Source organism: Hylobates moloch, unplaced genomic scaffold (genome assembly GCF_009828535.3).
Source record: "Hylobates moloch isolate HMO894 unplaced genomic scaffold, HMol_V3 SCAFFOLD_13, whole genome shotgun sequence".
Taxonomy (NCBI): domain Eukaryota; kingdom Metazoa; phylum Chordata; class Mammalia; order Primates; family Hylobatidae; genus Hylobates; species Hylobates moloch.
The window spans coordinates 84,802,296-84,818,030 of NW_026652288.1; the positions used below are offsets into that span (position 1 = coordinate 84,802,296).

At 34.0% G+C, this 15,735-nt stretch overlaps 1 protein-coding gene and 1 long non-coding RNA gene across 2 annotated transcripts in view; both read left to right on the forward strand.

Moving 5' to 3' along the window:
• Positions 1–15,735, forward strand: part of NAALADL2 (N-acetylated alpha-linked acidic dipeptidase like 2) — a 959,155-nt gene that overhangs the window by 270,037 nt on the left and 673,383 nt on the right. The window lies entirely within an intron of this gene.
• Positions 1–15,735, forward strand: part of LOC131380970 (uncharacterized) — a 62,516-nt gene that overhangs the window by 6,494 nt on the left and 40,287 nt on the right. The gene's annotated exons all lie outside the window — the stretch shown is intronic.

Genomic DNA, 15,735 nt, shown 5'->3' on the forward strand with positions numbered 1-15,735 from the left:
CTTCTAGTTCATGTACATGCTATATCTTTCCATTTATTTGTGTCTTTTCCATTTCTTTTATCAGTGTTTTACAGTTTTCCTTGAACAGCTATTTCATCTCTTTGGTTAAGTTTATTTCTAAGTATTTTATTCTAGTTGATGCTACTGTCAGTGGAATTATTTTCTTAATTTTTTAATTGCTTGTGGTTAGTATATAGAAATGCCAAATGATTTTGTGTGTTGATTTTGAATGTTTTTACTCTGAGATGATGTAACTGAACATAAGAAAGATTAAAACGTTTCCCTCAAATCAAGCAACTAGTTGGCATCATCTTTAAGCACATAATGCAAATTACTAATTCCCCAGATAATCATCTATCTGGCCTGTGACTAGTGGTTTTCTGGGTGTTTCTATAGTTATATACACAATTAAGTTTGGATCTACCTGTTCACACACACACATTTGCAGTGACTATGTCTTCCATGTGTGCATGGCTTGTCTACATTCACAGTTTATTTGCCTCTTTTATTCTGGTTTGGTTTCTTCTCATCGTATCTTGTAATATGTGCTCAAGTGCCATGTGAGATATCAGTAAAGAAAATGAGTTCCCTTGAGGAATGATTTCGGACAAATAGCTTCAAGGTAACTTGTAGCCAAAGCTTAACCTGTATCTGCAACTTTTGTTTTCCAACTGCAGAGTTATTTGTGCACTTTTCTATTGTATCTCCTGAAAGTGTGTTGACATAATCCATACATTTACTTCATCATGAGTGCCATCAGCTATTCAGCTTTTTTGGGGGGGTCCTTTTTCATGACTGTTTTGTAGCTTAAAAATGGAAACAGCTGCAATGTATTGATCCTATGTACCAGGTATTTTGTGTGCCTAATCTGTAATTCTCAAATAACCCTTACACCTAAATATTATTTTTTTCTCAATATATAGCATTAAAAGACAGGCTGAGTAAAAAATACAGCAGAGTACAGATGCTGTCTCCATTTTTAATAGTTAATAAAGCTCTATTGAAGACTAGGGGTGAGGGTGGAACATTAAGTAAAGGAGATAAAGTATGATGGTACTGAGCAGGGAATAACTTAAAATTCAAGACTATCATCACTTTTCTTAAACATTCTCCCACCATTGCCACTCTATGTGAGACCATGAATACCTGTCTACCTTCTTTGTCTTGGCTCCAAGATAACTGATTTTTTAAAATGCCTTTAAATTTTATCAGAATAATAAAGCATAAATCAATTTAACTAAAGTAATAATTATACAAATATATTATAGTTCAAATTATAAGATATAAAATATATCCACATAGAGTGAAAACGTAACATCTTACATTAATTGATGAGTAAGTTTTGCCCTTTTTTACTTTTATTATCAGAGATATAGAGTAAAAGTTTCCTTATGTTGCCTATAGCTCTTTATTAACAAATAGATAGCTCCTGTCTGCTACTAATGCAAATAATGTTTTGTTCAAAAATAATATCCCTCAACAGTTTAAACGTTTATGTGTAAAATCCCTGTAAGTGTTCTAGAGTACAGATTTCTCCACTGGGAGGAATGAATTAATTCTCGGTCAATGTGAAGAATTCTAATAGAGCATCATCATTACCTGTGAGGGGTTTATTTCAAAATCATTTAATATACTTGCCAAGAAAGTTGATAGTTCATTGTGTTGGGAAGATGAACGAGGGCATGTATTTCTTCATACGGTAATAAAAAAAATCTTTGTATTTCCTTTGCTAATATCCCTAGGCTTCTCTCAAAAAATGATATGCACACAAAAACATATAAACACAGATTTGTAGGGTAAGAATGTGTAAATAACCAACACTATAAAGCTTATAGTAGGATTTTTTGCTGGCATATGAAGATTTTTAATAAACACAACCAAGTTAGTCAAATAAAGTGATTAAAAGTTACCGAGGAAAAAAATTTAGTCAAAAAGAAAGATGTTGATCTCAAAACCTAAAGTCAAATTGTAACAAGAGGCCCATAGAAATAAAGTGCAGATCCTGGAGATAATACTACCTTTCAGAACAGAGCAGGTGATCCTGGAAGATCCTATGAATAGTAACTGGAGGATAGATAAAACTAACGTCAGAGATAGCTAGGTGTCTTGATAAGAAATGTGAGATCAATAAAATAAGTATGTCTTTAAGTAAAAAGCACCAGGAAAATTGGAAGTTGTTCTGAGAGCAGAATTTTAGGAACCAAACAGTACATCAGTTCTAGAGAAAAATATCAAGAATAAGCCTGGAGAAGCTCATTATAGCATCATGTTAAATATCAGAATCAGAACCTTGACATAGAAGACTAATGTAAATTATATGCAGACCCGAAGTTCAAGTGTTATGGGGAGAAGGAATAGGAATATGGGCAAAAGTTTATGTGACTAAAAAAGCAACTCTTTTAGTTTGGCAACCATTGTGAACCTACTCGTTAGGGTGTAGAGAGGGAAGATAAGGTGAGATAGTAAGGCAGGGTATCTGAGGGGCCAATGCTTCTGGTTTCTGAAGGAGCCAATGATGAAGGAGACATCATTGCAGTGTAAGAGGAGAAAGAAGGCTGGGAAAACACGTACACTAAAGCTGAGACAGGACATAAGTCAGGTTGTGGGGCCAAGAGTTTAGAGTTGACTTGAGGGAGGCTGGAAGCTCTAAAGCAGTTTATCACTGTCTCATGGATATTTGGTGTCACTGTGTCTAGCTTAAATGGCCATTGGACATCTCTCAATAAAATGGATAATGCTCAACTATTCCAGTGCTTTCAACTTTCTCCAAGAAGGACAGGTTAAAGTGGCACTGAGACTGTAGGTAGCAGGTAAGTTGTCCCAGGTATAGGTTGAAGGAATGATTAGGAGACCAGGAGGCCAATGTTAGGGTCAGAGAAAACGATGTATTTGTTCCTCTTTAAGCCATTTAATATTGCAGACATTGTGATGCAAATTTTTATAAGCATGCCTGAAGAGAAAAATCAAAATCCAGCTCTTTTTTTTTTTCTTTCTGAAGATGCTAAATGGGATTTTCACAGTAATGAGGGTGTTCTTCAAAAATGACCTCATACTTTAAAATCTGCTACCAATTGAAGGCTTGATTGAGGTAGGGCAACACTATTTAGCAGATTTCTACTTTCTAAAGAGTCTAGTGTGATTACCATCTTTGGCAGTTAAGAGGTCACAGTGACCTTGTGTTTCCATAAGTCAATAAAAATTATGATATTTATTTGAAATGATTCATCAAATAAGGCTTTGGTTTTAAAAATAACTCTTGGCAAGCTAATATTCTTTTGGGAAAAAAGAAGTACATACATCATTTGTGGGCAAAAATACATGTCTGTGTTATAGAATTCCCTTGATAAACCCCCAATTAAACTTTTGTTCTGGGAACTTAATGATGGAATTTGTTGAAACTGACCCCTTACAAGATGACAAGTAGTACTAAATATCTGTATTATAAAATTTAGTAGTCTTAAGCTTGTCCCTTTCTTTTATACTAAAGGAAAATATTTCTCATTACACAATAATAATCTCCCACTATTGAAAAATTGAAAAGTGCATAAATATAGAAAAAAAAGTTATCTTCATTAGTTTTACCATAATTAGCACATTGATTGATATGTTCCCTTTGCACAAGGATGTATAATTTTTTTAAATGTTTCACCCACCCACATGTATTATTTTAACCAGTTTTTTTAACCTAACTTTATATCATTAGAATTTCATAACACATTATTTCTAATTATGTTTTTACTTATTCTTAGTAATTATTTATAATGGCTGCATGCTATACTATAAAGTGACATGCCTTAATTTATTTAACCCATCCTTATTTTTGTGCATGCAAATTATCACCACTTTTTTAACCTTATAAATAATATTTCTATAAATAATCTTGTACATAAAATATATTTCAAATTCAGATATTTTTTAGATTACATTTCTGCAAGTGGAATTAATATGACAAGAGATTTACCCTTTTTTTTTTTTTTTTTTGAGGCAGAGTCTCCCTCTGTTGCCCAGGCTAGAGTGCAATGGCTCAACCTCAGCTCACTGCTACCTCTCAGGTTCAAGTGATTCTGCTGCCTCAGACTCCCGGGTAGCTGGGATTACAGGCACCCGCCACCATGCCCAGCTAAGGTGTTTTTTTTTTTTTTTTTTTTTTTTTTTTGTATTTTTAATAGAGACTGGGTTTCACCAGGTTACCCAGGCTGGTCTTGAACTCCTGACCTCAGATGATCCACCTGCCTCGGCCTCCCAAACTGCTGGGATTACAGGCTTGAGCCACCACACTTGGCTGAGATTGACCCAATTTTTAAATCTCCTGATAATAATAATGTCAAACACCATCTTCCAAAAGAACGTTTTACCACTTTATTAATTTCCCTCCATTAGAAAATATTTTTTCTCTCTCTTCAAAGGCTGGCCATGGGGCGGGGGTGAGGGACCAGACCTAGAGGACTTCAAATTGGATGGAGATAGTGAAAGGAGTTTCAAAGCAGAGGATGGAATGAGAAATGCAAGAAAGGAAAGTAAATCCAAGAGAAGACTGAGGTTCAAAAAGTCAAAAAAGAGAATGAAGCAGATTATCACTTTGACTGTTCTAGAAGACTGAATACAGAGATATGTAGACTGAGAAAACTTACTGAGCAGTTGAATCAGTGCTGAGAAGAATTAATATAAGTCATAGGCAATCTCCTAGAGGTAAAGATCCACAACTTCTTATCCAAAACTCCTGGGGTGGCAGGTATGCTGACATTCACGTTTTGGATTTTTTTTTTTAGATTAACGTCTTCTAGTAATATAATTCATAACACCTCAACAGGGTTTGGGGTAGTACAAGTAATAAACTATTAATATTTGTTTTCCTAATCATTTGTCCCTGGATGGGACACCTTAAGATTAATGTCAGTAACAATGAGATTTTTGCCACCAAATGAGTTTACTGCAAACTTACGAAAAATGGCTTTGCTTTACAGAGTATTTATTATTATTATTGTTTTAGAGATGGTATCTCTCTATATTATTCAGGCTGAACTCAAGCTCCTAGGCTCAACTGATCCTCCCGAATAGCTGAGACTATAGGCTCACATCACCATGCCCAGCTACAAAATATTTTTGAATGTATGAAATACAGATAAGATATTGTGAATATATACTGCTATTGGTAGTTTGCTTTTAGATCTGTGGTACATGGGCAGGTGAATTGTACTAAAGAGCTAGAAAAAAAATTTCAGCCTTTTAAAATATGTATATATAAATAATAATGAAGGTTTTATTTCTGTTTTCGTTTATTTTACAAATATCTTTTCAAGAGTTGCAAAAATTATGTATTTTAAATATATTTTCTTGAAAGAAGTGAAATATTTTTCTTTCTTTGAATTTTTCTGTCCAATGATATATTAAACACAAATAGAACTCTTACCCTCTGACACTCAGGAATATTCTGTTTGAAAAATCTCCAGGTGGAAATTAGATTTTTTTAAGCAAATACTTTGATTAAATATTTGGAAGACATAAACCATGATATTACCCACAGATTTATTCGTTTTCTTGAGAATTACTGCTTCTCTTTCCCTTTTAAATACATCCTTGTTCTGGAAATCATAAAAAAATAAAATGTGGCATTGGATATATACACCTGAAAAAGTGATTCATTGAAAAAAAGAATTTTGGTTTCCTTTCTACTTGGTAATTTGTAATGTGGAAATATTATTTTCTCTTTGTACATACAATTTTATCTTTCTTAGAATTGCAAAAGTCATTATTATCATATAAGAATAAGGGAAAATACATTTCTAAGCCTCGAAGAGGTAATTTATTTCCTATGTCTCTGCTGTTCAAATAGATAGTTCTCAATCAACATTATTCTGAAATGCTACATAGATGATGATTCATATATCTTCCCTTAGTATCATCTTCTTATAGTTTATTATCCATATTCAGATAATTTTGTTCAACTTCTAACCTAGCTCATTCTTTCTATAATTTAAATTCATTATTCTAACCCTATCTTCAGTTGAAACAAAGAGTAGGTGCTTATCATCAAATTATATTTCTTCTTATATTTGAAGATTGCATTAGTCTTCAACTTTTATTTTTCTACAGTAAAAAGCATTTCTTAAAAAAATTATGCATTGCAAATTATTTTCATGCTCTTTGTAGTTGGGTCAAAAGCAAAACACGAAACTCTAACAAAGGGGTAACAACTGATAAAAATTTGACAACTTATCATTCAGTCAACTAATATTTATATAGGGCTAATTGGGTGGTAAGGCAGTAGGGTAATGCATAAAAAAAGGATTGAATTAAATGAAATGAGTAGATTGGACAGGAGCCTGTCTCTGAGGGGCTTATAGTCTGCAGAGGAGATAATACAGATAAACAAAGGGATTTAAATTCAGTCAGGCAAACCTGGCTTTGAATCTTAGCTCTGTCTGTCATCTGTATTAGAACTTTAGGCACTTGACTAAAGCCCTCTGTGCCTAGTTTCTGAGAGATAATTGTGGACATATGGTAGGATATTTGTGAAGATGAAATTAAATGCTGCATTCCATGTACCTAAATCAGTTCTGGACCTCAGTAATAGATGTAAGTTTTAATGGTAACCATCCATTTAAATAAACACTGAGTACCCATTAGATATCAGGTATTCAGGTGGGACTAGAAAATGTACTATATGCATGAGATCATGTCCCTGTCCTCAGAGAGCTTATAGTCTTCTGGGAATGACAATTATGCAACACACCATAGTGTGCTAAGTACATGATAAAGGCAAGACAGTGTGCAATAGATGCAGATAAAAGGGACACGTAACACCACCTTGAGGGGTCAAGGTTAGTTGTTTCAATGGACTGAGATCCAAAAAATAATAGTTTGGGATTAACTAAGCAAAGAAGGCAGGTAAAGAGTGTTCAACACAAAGTGAAAAATACATACCGTGGGGGGAAGTGCAAGAGCAAGTGATTGCTGTGAACTAAAACATTACGTTTGACTGGGGCATGAGTTTAATAAAGGGAGTGACATAACGGAGAATGTCGAGATAGACAGGGTCCTCGCTACAAAAGGGAATGCCAGCGCGTAATGAGGTTTGGACTTCATGGAAAAGTCAATGGACAGTTATTGAAGTGTTTTTGCAGAAGAAAACAGAGGGAAGATGTTGAGTAAATACATATATAGGTGTGGTGACACAAGTTGAGCATGATCCTGTCTGATATCTTACCCTTTCTCTGGGCAGTAAGTCACTTAAGATGGGGCAGAAAGGGGGCAAGGAATTATGGGGCAGATAGGTTTTCACAGAGTGGATAATTTAAAAAAATAACTTCAGTGGGGTTTTAATTGACTATGGGATTGTAGAAGGATTTCAAAATATCATGGAGGATAAAGGACTCTGTAAACATGTAATATGGTCGATATGGATGTACACCAGATTTCTTTTCAAGGAGGGAATCACTACTAAGCTATGGGGAGTGTGTTCAGCACATCTCTTCCTGTTGTTAGCTCAGTCAAAGTCTGCTTTAGGTACAGAAAGTCACCTCCCTAATAACTCTTTCTTCTCCTTGCTTCTCGAGAACCCATGCTACAAAATGTATTATCAACCTGAGAATGTCCATAGCTCTTTTTTTTTCAGCAGTTCTCAACAGGTCAAGTTTAGATGCCAGTTATGGGGACCACTGTTGCAGTCTAGGCTGGAGGTCTGTCAGCCAGGTGAAGTAGAAATACAAACTGAAGCAAGAGATAAATTCAAGTCATGAATATGTAGTCTACATGGTCATAGGGAAGGTGAAGACAGGAGTTTTCAAATAGAGAGAGTAGAGGGCCAGATGATTCCATGAACTAGAAGTAAAAGCATCAGTAGCAAAGCTTGACTGGGATATCCAATATGAACTTTGCTAAAGAAATTTAAATACGTATTACAATGTAGAAATCTATACATTTCATAAGAAAGTACAGCAAAGCTGCCATAGTGTTTAGAGGATATCAGTTTGGATTGGGTAGAAGGCATACTTATACAGATTGATGTGAGACTACAATGTTGAGAGTATTTATTCTAGTTTCTTTCTTCTCTGGATTCTCAGAGCCTTACCAAACAAACGAATTTTCAGCTAAATGTTTAATGGCTTAAGGTGTTCTGCTTTCAGATAATGTTTATTATGTAACAGGGGACTTCACCTTTTTATTCAAATGATCAAGGTATTTTAAGCACTGGCGGAGTGGATGAAGATGTAATTTAGAAGGCCAGGAGAATCTTCAGCATCCCTCACAGAACACTTATATGTCACAGTTTTCTCTGAAGATGTAAAAGTATAGCGTCAATGAAAAACACCATAGGTGTTTGCATTCTTGTCTTCAGGATTAGTTTAGGAGCTCCAGAAGTCTTAATCATTCTTAAACTAACCTCGACCTCATGCCCAGCACAATGGATGATACATTTTAAGCTCTCAGTACATGTTTGAAAAATGATGTTTTGTAGCTGTGGCAATGTATTTAATCTCCTACGATTCTTCTCCTCATTGAATAAATTTAACCATTTTTCATTTGTGCATCTAAGTCTGAGAACTTTTCTAAAGTGAGTTAAACAAGATGGCAAATGTCATTGTTAAATTTAAGATGCTTTAGATTAATGTCATTTCTAATTATGTGGAACCTTTGAAGCAATTATGTTTTATTTTCAAATGTGCTTTTGCTCATCTATAGACATACTACCCTGACTTTTAACATTTACTGAGATCTTACTATGTATGTTACTATAGATTTTATCTTAACCCTCTCAACAACCTTATGAAGTAGTAAAATTATCTTCATTTTACAAATGAGAAAACCTAGGTACAAGTCCGTGAAGTAATTTGCTTGAAGCTCCTAAAGAGCAGGACTCAGATTTAAACCCATGAATCTGCATCTACAGCCCATCCTATTCCCAACCATCCTCTATTGCCACATTTCTTTTTTAAAAACATAGTTTAAATGATTTCTCCTAGATTTATTGAACTGCACCCTATGTCAGGTAACATTTGCAGTTCTATCTCATTCAGTATTTTATAGAGACAAGTTGGTTCTATGACTGAGTCTTCATTTCGTTCTATAAGGATGATAAATCTTCCATTAATATTTGATTCTTACATGATTTTGGCTATTTGAAATGTATTTTAACTTGTCAAACTCTATTTGAAGAGGGATATGAATACCTGTCATTAGTATATCTTTTCATTTATGCTGTAGGATATTTTTGTACTTTTCTGTCACATTGTAGCTTTTTAAATAATGCATGATCATGTAGATATTGAAAAGTGTTTGTTTTAAAATATATATTTAAATTGGATAATTTTATTCTTCCTTCTAGGGGAAATAATATTGGCCTTGGAGCATGTGGTATTTGACTACAAAATTCTGATGCTTGACATCACCACAATATATTATTTGACTTTGGGCAAGGTACTCACTTCAACCTCTTCATTCACAAATTGTAATACTTGCCATGAAGGTTTATGACAAGAACTGAATAATTATGCACATGTTCATACACACACACACACACACACACACACACACACACACAGTCATATGCATAGTACCCAATAGTGTCCATCTTGCAGTTCGTTCACAATATATTTCTCCACATTTTAGTGCACCTAAATATTCAGCATTGTTAATTCATGCAAAGATAAATTGCAATGATATATGCTAGACAAAGTAATGACTATTCCCTTTGATTCTGAAAGCCAGTTCTGTCCTCTGAAAAATTTTAAATGGAGATGCTTTGTGTCACTTCTGAAAAGAGGCTAGTGCAAAACTGCTAACTCTCCTCTATACCAGCTATCAGCAGTTGACAACAACAGAACAACTTGTTTGGCATCTCAATATAATTTAAATATTGAAAGTGCCAGTAATCTAATTGTCAATGTTAGCCAAAAAAAAAAAAAAAAAGACAATTAAACTAGCATCACATTTAAAAGTCACCTTTGTAGAGAAGCTAGCATAGAATAAGACAGGCAATTTTAAAATGGGTAAATACACTTTATGGAAAATAATTCATTGAATTCTAAAATCACTGTAAACCAAACATAGCCTGGCACATGGAAGACACTCTACAAGGATTTGGGGAATAAATGTATTGTCAAGTTTCCTTTTCTTTAATGATGTGGAAGCTGCAGAAATGGTTACCTCCTTACCCAATGACATATAGTCATAAATAATGGACCTAGGATTTGAATACAGTATATTTAACCTCAAAACTAGTGTTCCCTTCACTTCACCATGCTGGCTTGCTGTATGCAATACATTATTGTAGAAACAATATTGATGTTTTTCTATCTTCATGAAAAATTGAACGAAAGGAAGTTATTTTAAATTTCCATTAGGAGAAATTGAGCAGAATCATAAATGAGGGCTTTTTAAAAGAGCTTGAAATAATTTAAAAGAATAATAAAAATATTCGACGTTGGGGCGATTTTTGTAAGATTATTCTGTTTCATTTCCTCTTGAGTTACTAAAGACGGCTATAAAACACTGTCCTTGAATGATGTAAATCAAGAATCAGTCAGCACGCCTTAATATTATAAGCTAGAATTAATTATAAATTCCAGCTTCATGGAATTTTAAAGTTTGCAGAGTTAAAATGGAGAAATAGAAAAAGCCATTGGGCATGCTTAGGTTAATTATTTCATTCTCATAATTTAAATATATCAGCTTTACAAAGTCTCCAAATTAAGATTGATTGGAAAATAGGAATTGATTATTATAGAAAAAGCCCGTTCATCAGTGGTTATTCCGAAAAATATAGGAGTCAAGTGGAGTTTTGTGTTTATTTTTTCTTCTGATTACAAAAGTAATGCAGTCTAAAGTGTAAAACACTTTATATTGAGAAAATATACAGAAAGAGTGAAACTTTCTTATGATTGCATAATCCAGAGATGGCCACTTTTAGCACCTTTGAATATTTCCTATGTTTGTTCTCACTAAATTTATTCCCCACATGCAGTATCATGCTATATACAGAATTTTGTGTGTTACTTATCTCCGTCATTTTTTTCCTTCATATTTTTGGGCAGCTCTTCAGGTTTATTTTCTAAATCCCTGATTTTATTTTCCTCCTGTGCCAGTTCTTGTGTTTAACACCTCCAATGTTGATTTTGATTTTGCCATTGTGTTTTCAGATTTCTTGTAATTTTGACTCATTTAGACAACCATTCTTTGAATCTCAGCCTGTTGCTTCTTCATCTCATACAAGATTACAGCATTTCAAAGAGACTTTGGAATCTTGTATGTTTTCAATACAAGTTTCAAAATTCTCCTTTACTTCCTAGTAACAAGTCTTTTTTCTTTTTTAATCAAAAACAGTCCATTTCTTTATTCACCACCATGTTCCTCTTTCTTTGATTTGATGTGTTACTTTTTCACACTTATTAAATTTTAAATATTTAATCTCATCCCTGGATAGAGAAGGATTTGCGGGGGGGGTGGGGCTGTCCTAGCATTTGCTAATAGGCAGGGTAATTTTCCTTAGTCCCCCTATTCTTCATTTAGATGGTGGCAAAATTTCCCTAGTGAGTACCATGTTTTGATGACTCACGTGGATCAATGTTCAGTCACCTCCTCTAGACCTTTTATCTGCAGTGCCCATTGGCTTGGTATCACTTCCTTTAGCTCTCTGAATTTTTAATTTTGTAAGTTGCTCTTCTTCTTCCAATTAGATGTAGACAAATTTCTATTTCCCAGTGACCTACATAGCAGTAGCACTCAATAAACATAAACCCACAAACATATATCTGTGTTAAGGACGTTGAACAGGTTGCCTTCAGAATTAACAGAATTGGTTTTCTATATTTCTTTTGGCTTGACGAGCAATGGATGAAACTTATTGGAAAGAAAATGTATTTTTTTCTTCTTTCATTTGACCTTTCTTAAGCCTAGATTTATGAATTTGGGCTTAAAGATAAAGCTGTTTAGAAGTAGTGCTGAACCAAGGGACTTACTTTGTTCTTGGCTGATTTGCTGATTACCTAAGCATTAAATTTTGTATTACTGTCTTGATACTTCTGTGTATTTTTTTACCTGAATTATTGCTATTGCAAAAATAAATGCTCCCTACTAATTTTACACAAAATTATTACTTTGGCAATAACGATTTACTGTTCCTTATAATAATTGAACTATTTAAAGTTTTTAATAGAAGATATTCTAAAACAATTCTTCCTACCACTTCAAATAATTCAGAAGTTGTTTGAAATGTACTCTCTCTTTGGACAAATATTAATAAACCTTTTCTTTATCATTTCGGACATATAGCTAGAATCAAGTACTGACTGACTCCTGTGGATGTGGAAATTGTTTTCCATGTTTTTGTAGCACACAAATTAGATTGATGTAATTCTCAGTTTCCACCTTTGTCAGAATTCTTACTGTAGAAAATGTGACACATACTGCATTTGGTAATAAGTAAGATTCGTGATTCTTACAGAATAGTAAAAAATCTCATCAGCTGAAGTCCCCCTATTGGCCTATTATTGTAAATTTTCTTGAATTTTAAATTTGGCTCATGTGTGTCTGTTAACTCTTACATGATCTTCTTCATACAAAATAAATTCAATTCCGTCAAAATTTATTTTAGGTAAATATTAGATCACAAAGTGAGTCTCTGGTCTACCCAGAGAAAAGAGAAGGACTGTGGAAGACAATGGAAAATGATTTGAAATAACCATCAAATATGCACAGTGCCCCCATTTTCACAGCTTTTATAGAAAAATGAGTAAATATCAGTATTGTGCTTATTTGAGTTTTATAGTCTGAGTTTTCCCCTGTCTGCCCTCTGGTGGGACTACTAATAACTAACTGGCAAGCTAAAATAATTATAGTAGAGAATGCATTAAAAATTGTGGATAAATCAGAGATGAAATGAAATTCATAGAACATTATTTTTATCTTGCTTCACAAAGTAGGGCATAGAACATATTATTAACAGTGTGCTAGACGAACTAGATTGTGAAAAATGAATGGCTTCAATCACATGAACTAAGAAGAAAAATAGTGAAAGAGGCTGAAAGTTCCTATTTTACTTCATGGTGTGTATATGTTTTCCCCTGTAATTACTTGACAAAATAGTGATAGGAAAACCAATTACTTGACTATTTTGCCTTCCATGTGTGAAATTGCTGGTTTAACTTGTCTCTTTTTGCAAAACAGAAGGTAGCTTTTTTTTTAAACTAAATTTAATTAAATTACAATTTAATAACATCATGCAGGTACATACTCTTCTCTCAAGGTCTGAAATGGATCAGTTATTTTAATGAAAAAAATGCATACGATGTAAATGGCTAGATTTTAATATAGTCCCCAAATTTTTTGCATTTGTGCAAATCTTTCTGGGTAAAAGCACTGATTTTGTCTGTCTCTTCTTTTATGAAAACTCAACTAAGATCTTTTGAAGTAATTCTGTAGTTAAGAAAAGCAAACATGATTTTTAAAAAATAATTTCAAATTTATTTCAGATTCAAGGGATACACATGCAGGTTTGTTACATAGGTATATTGCATGATGCTGAAATTTGGAGTACCCGTCACCCAGGTAGTATGCAGAGTACCCAATAGGTAGTTTTTCAAATCCTGCTGTCCTCCTTTGCTCCCCTTTCTAGTAGTCCCCAGTGTCTATTGTTGCCATCTTTACATCCATCCATACCCAGTATTTAGCTCTCACTTATAAGTGAGAACATGCAGTATTTGTTTTTCTGTTCCTAGATTAATTCACTTATGATAATGGCCTCTGGCTGCATCCAAGTTGCTACACAGAACATGGTTTTGTTCTTTTTTGTGGCTGTGTAGTATTCCATGACATATTATGTACCACATTTTCTTCATCCAGTCTACCATGGATGGGCACCTAGGTTGATTGTAAGTCTTTGCTATTGTGAATAGTGCTGCAGTGAACATGTGAGTGCATATGTCTTTTTGGTAGAACAGTTTATTTTTTGGGGGGGGTATATACTCAGTAATGGGATTACTGGGTTGAATGATAGTTCTGTTTTATGTTCTTTGAGAAATCTTCAAACTGCTTTCCACAGTGGCTAAACTAATTTATATTCCCACCAACAGTGTATAAACATTCACTTTTCTCTGCAGCCTTATCAGCATCTGTTGTTTCTTGACTTTTTAATAATACCCATTTTGGGCCAGGCGTGGTGGCTAACACCTGTAATCCCAGCACTTTGGGAGGCCGAGGCAGGTGGATTGCCTGAGGTCAGGAGTTCAAGACAAGCCTGACCAACATGGTGAAACCTCATCTCTACTAAAAATACAAAAATTAGCCAGGCATAGTGACAGGCGCCTGTAATCCCAGCTACGTGGGAGGCTCAGACAGTAGAATCGCTTGAACCCGGGAGACGGTAGTGGCAGTGAGCCAAGACTGGGCCATTGCACTCCAGCCTGGCCAACAAGAGCAAAACTCTGTCTCAAAATAATAATAATGGTAATAATAATAATAAAATAATAATAATAATAGCCATTCTGACTGGTATGAAATGCTATCTCATTGTGGTTTTGATCTGCATTTCTCTGGTGATTAGTAATTTGATTTTTTAAACATTTTTGTTCTCTGCTTGTATGTCTTATTTTGAGAAGTGTCTGTTCATTTTTTGCCTATTTTTTAATGGGGTTATTTTTTTTTTGCTGTTGAAAGTTCTTTATAGACTCTGGATATTAGGTCTTTGTGGGATGCATAATTTGTGACTATTTTCTTCAGTTAGGTAGGTTGTCTGTTTACTCTGTTGGTAGTTTCTTTTGCTGTGCAAAAGCTCTTTAGTTTCATTAGGTCAATTTTCTCAATTTTTGTTTTTGATGCAGTTACTTTGGAGTACTTGGTCATAAATTGTTTCCCAAGGCCCATGTCCACAGTGGTATTTCCTGGGTTTTCTGCAAGGATTCTTATAGTTTAGGGTCTTACATTTAAATCTCTAATCCATCTTAGTTAGTTAGTTTTTGGATATGATGAAAGGTAGGGGTCCACTTTCATTCTTCTGCATATGGCTAGACAGCTATCTCAGCACCATTTATTAAATAGGGAGTCCTTTCCCCGTTGCTTATTTTATTGACTCTGTCAAAGATCAGATGACCATAAGTGTACAGTTTTATTTATGGGTTCTGTATTTGGTTCCATTGGTCTATGTGTCTCTTTTTGTACCAGTACCATTCTGTTTTGTTTGCTGTAGCCTTAGAGAATAGTTTGAAGTCAGGTAATGTGATACATCTGGCTTTTGGTTTGTTTTTACTTAGGATTGCTTTGACTATTCAGGCTCTTTTTTGGTTCCATATGAATGTTAGAAAATGTTTTTCTAATTCTATGAAAAATGATGTTTCTAGTTTGATAGGAATAACATTGAATCTATAGATTGCTTTGGGCAGTATGAGCATTTTAATGATATTGATTTTTCCTATGCATGAGCACACAGTGTTTTTCCTTTTCTTGTGTGTCATCTGTGATTTCTTTCAGCAGTGTTTTGTAGTTCTCATCGTAGACATCTTTCACCTCCTTGGTTAGATATTTTTATTTTATCATTGTGCCTATTATAAATTGGATAAACCTGTTTTAAAATGTTTAGTTAAGCATAGATATTTTACATTTAAATTGACAAAATATGTTTGCGATTGTCAACTTTTAATTTACTAAAATAAGAAAAATGAAACTATGATCAATTCATCATTTCATAAACTGAGGGCTATTTTAACATCAAAAAGGAAAAACATTCTCAAATCTTGGGAATTG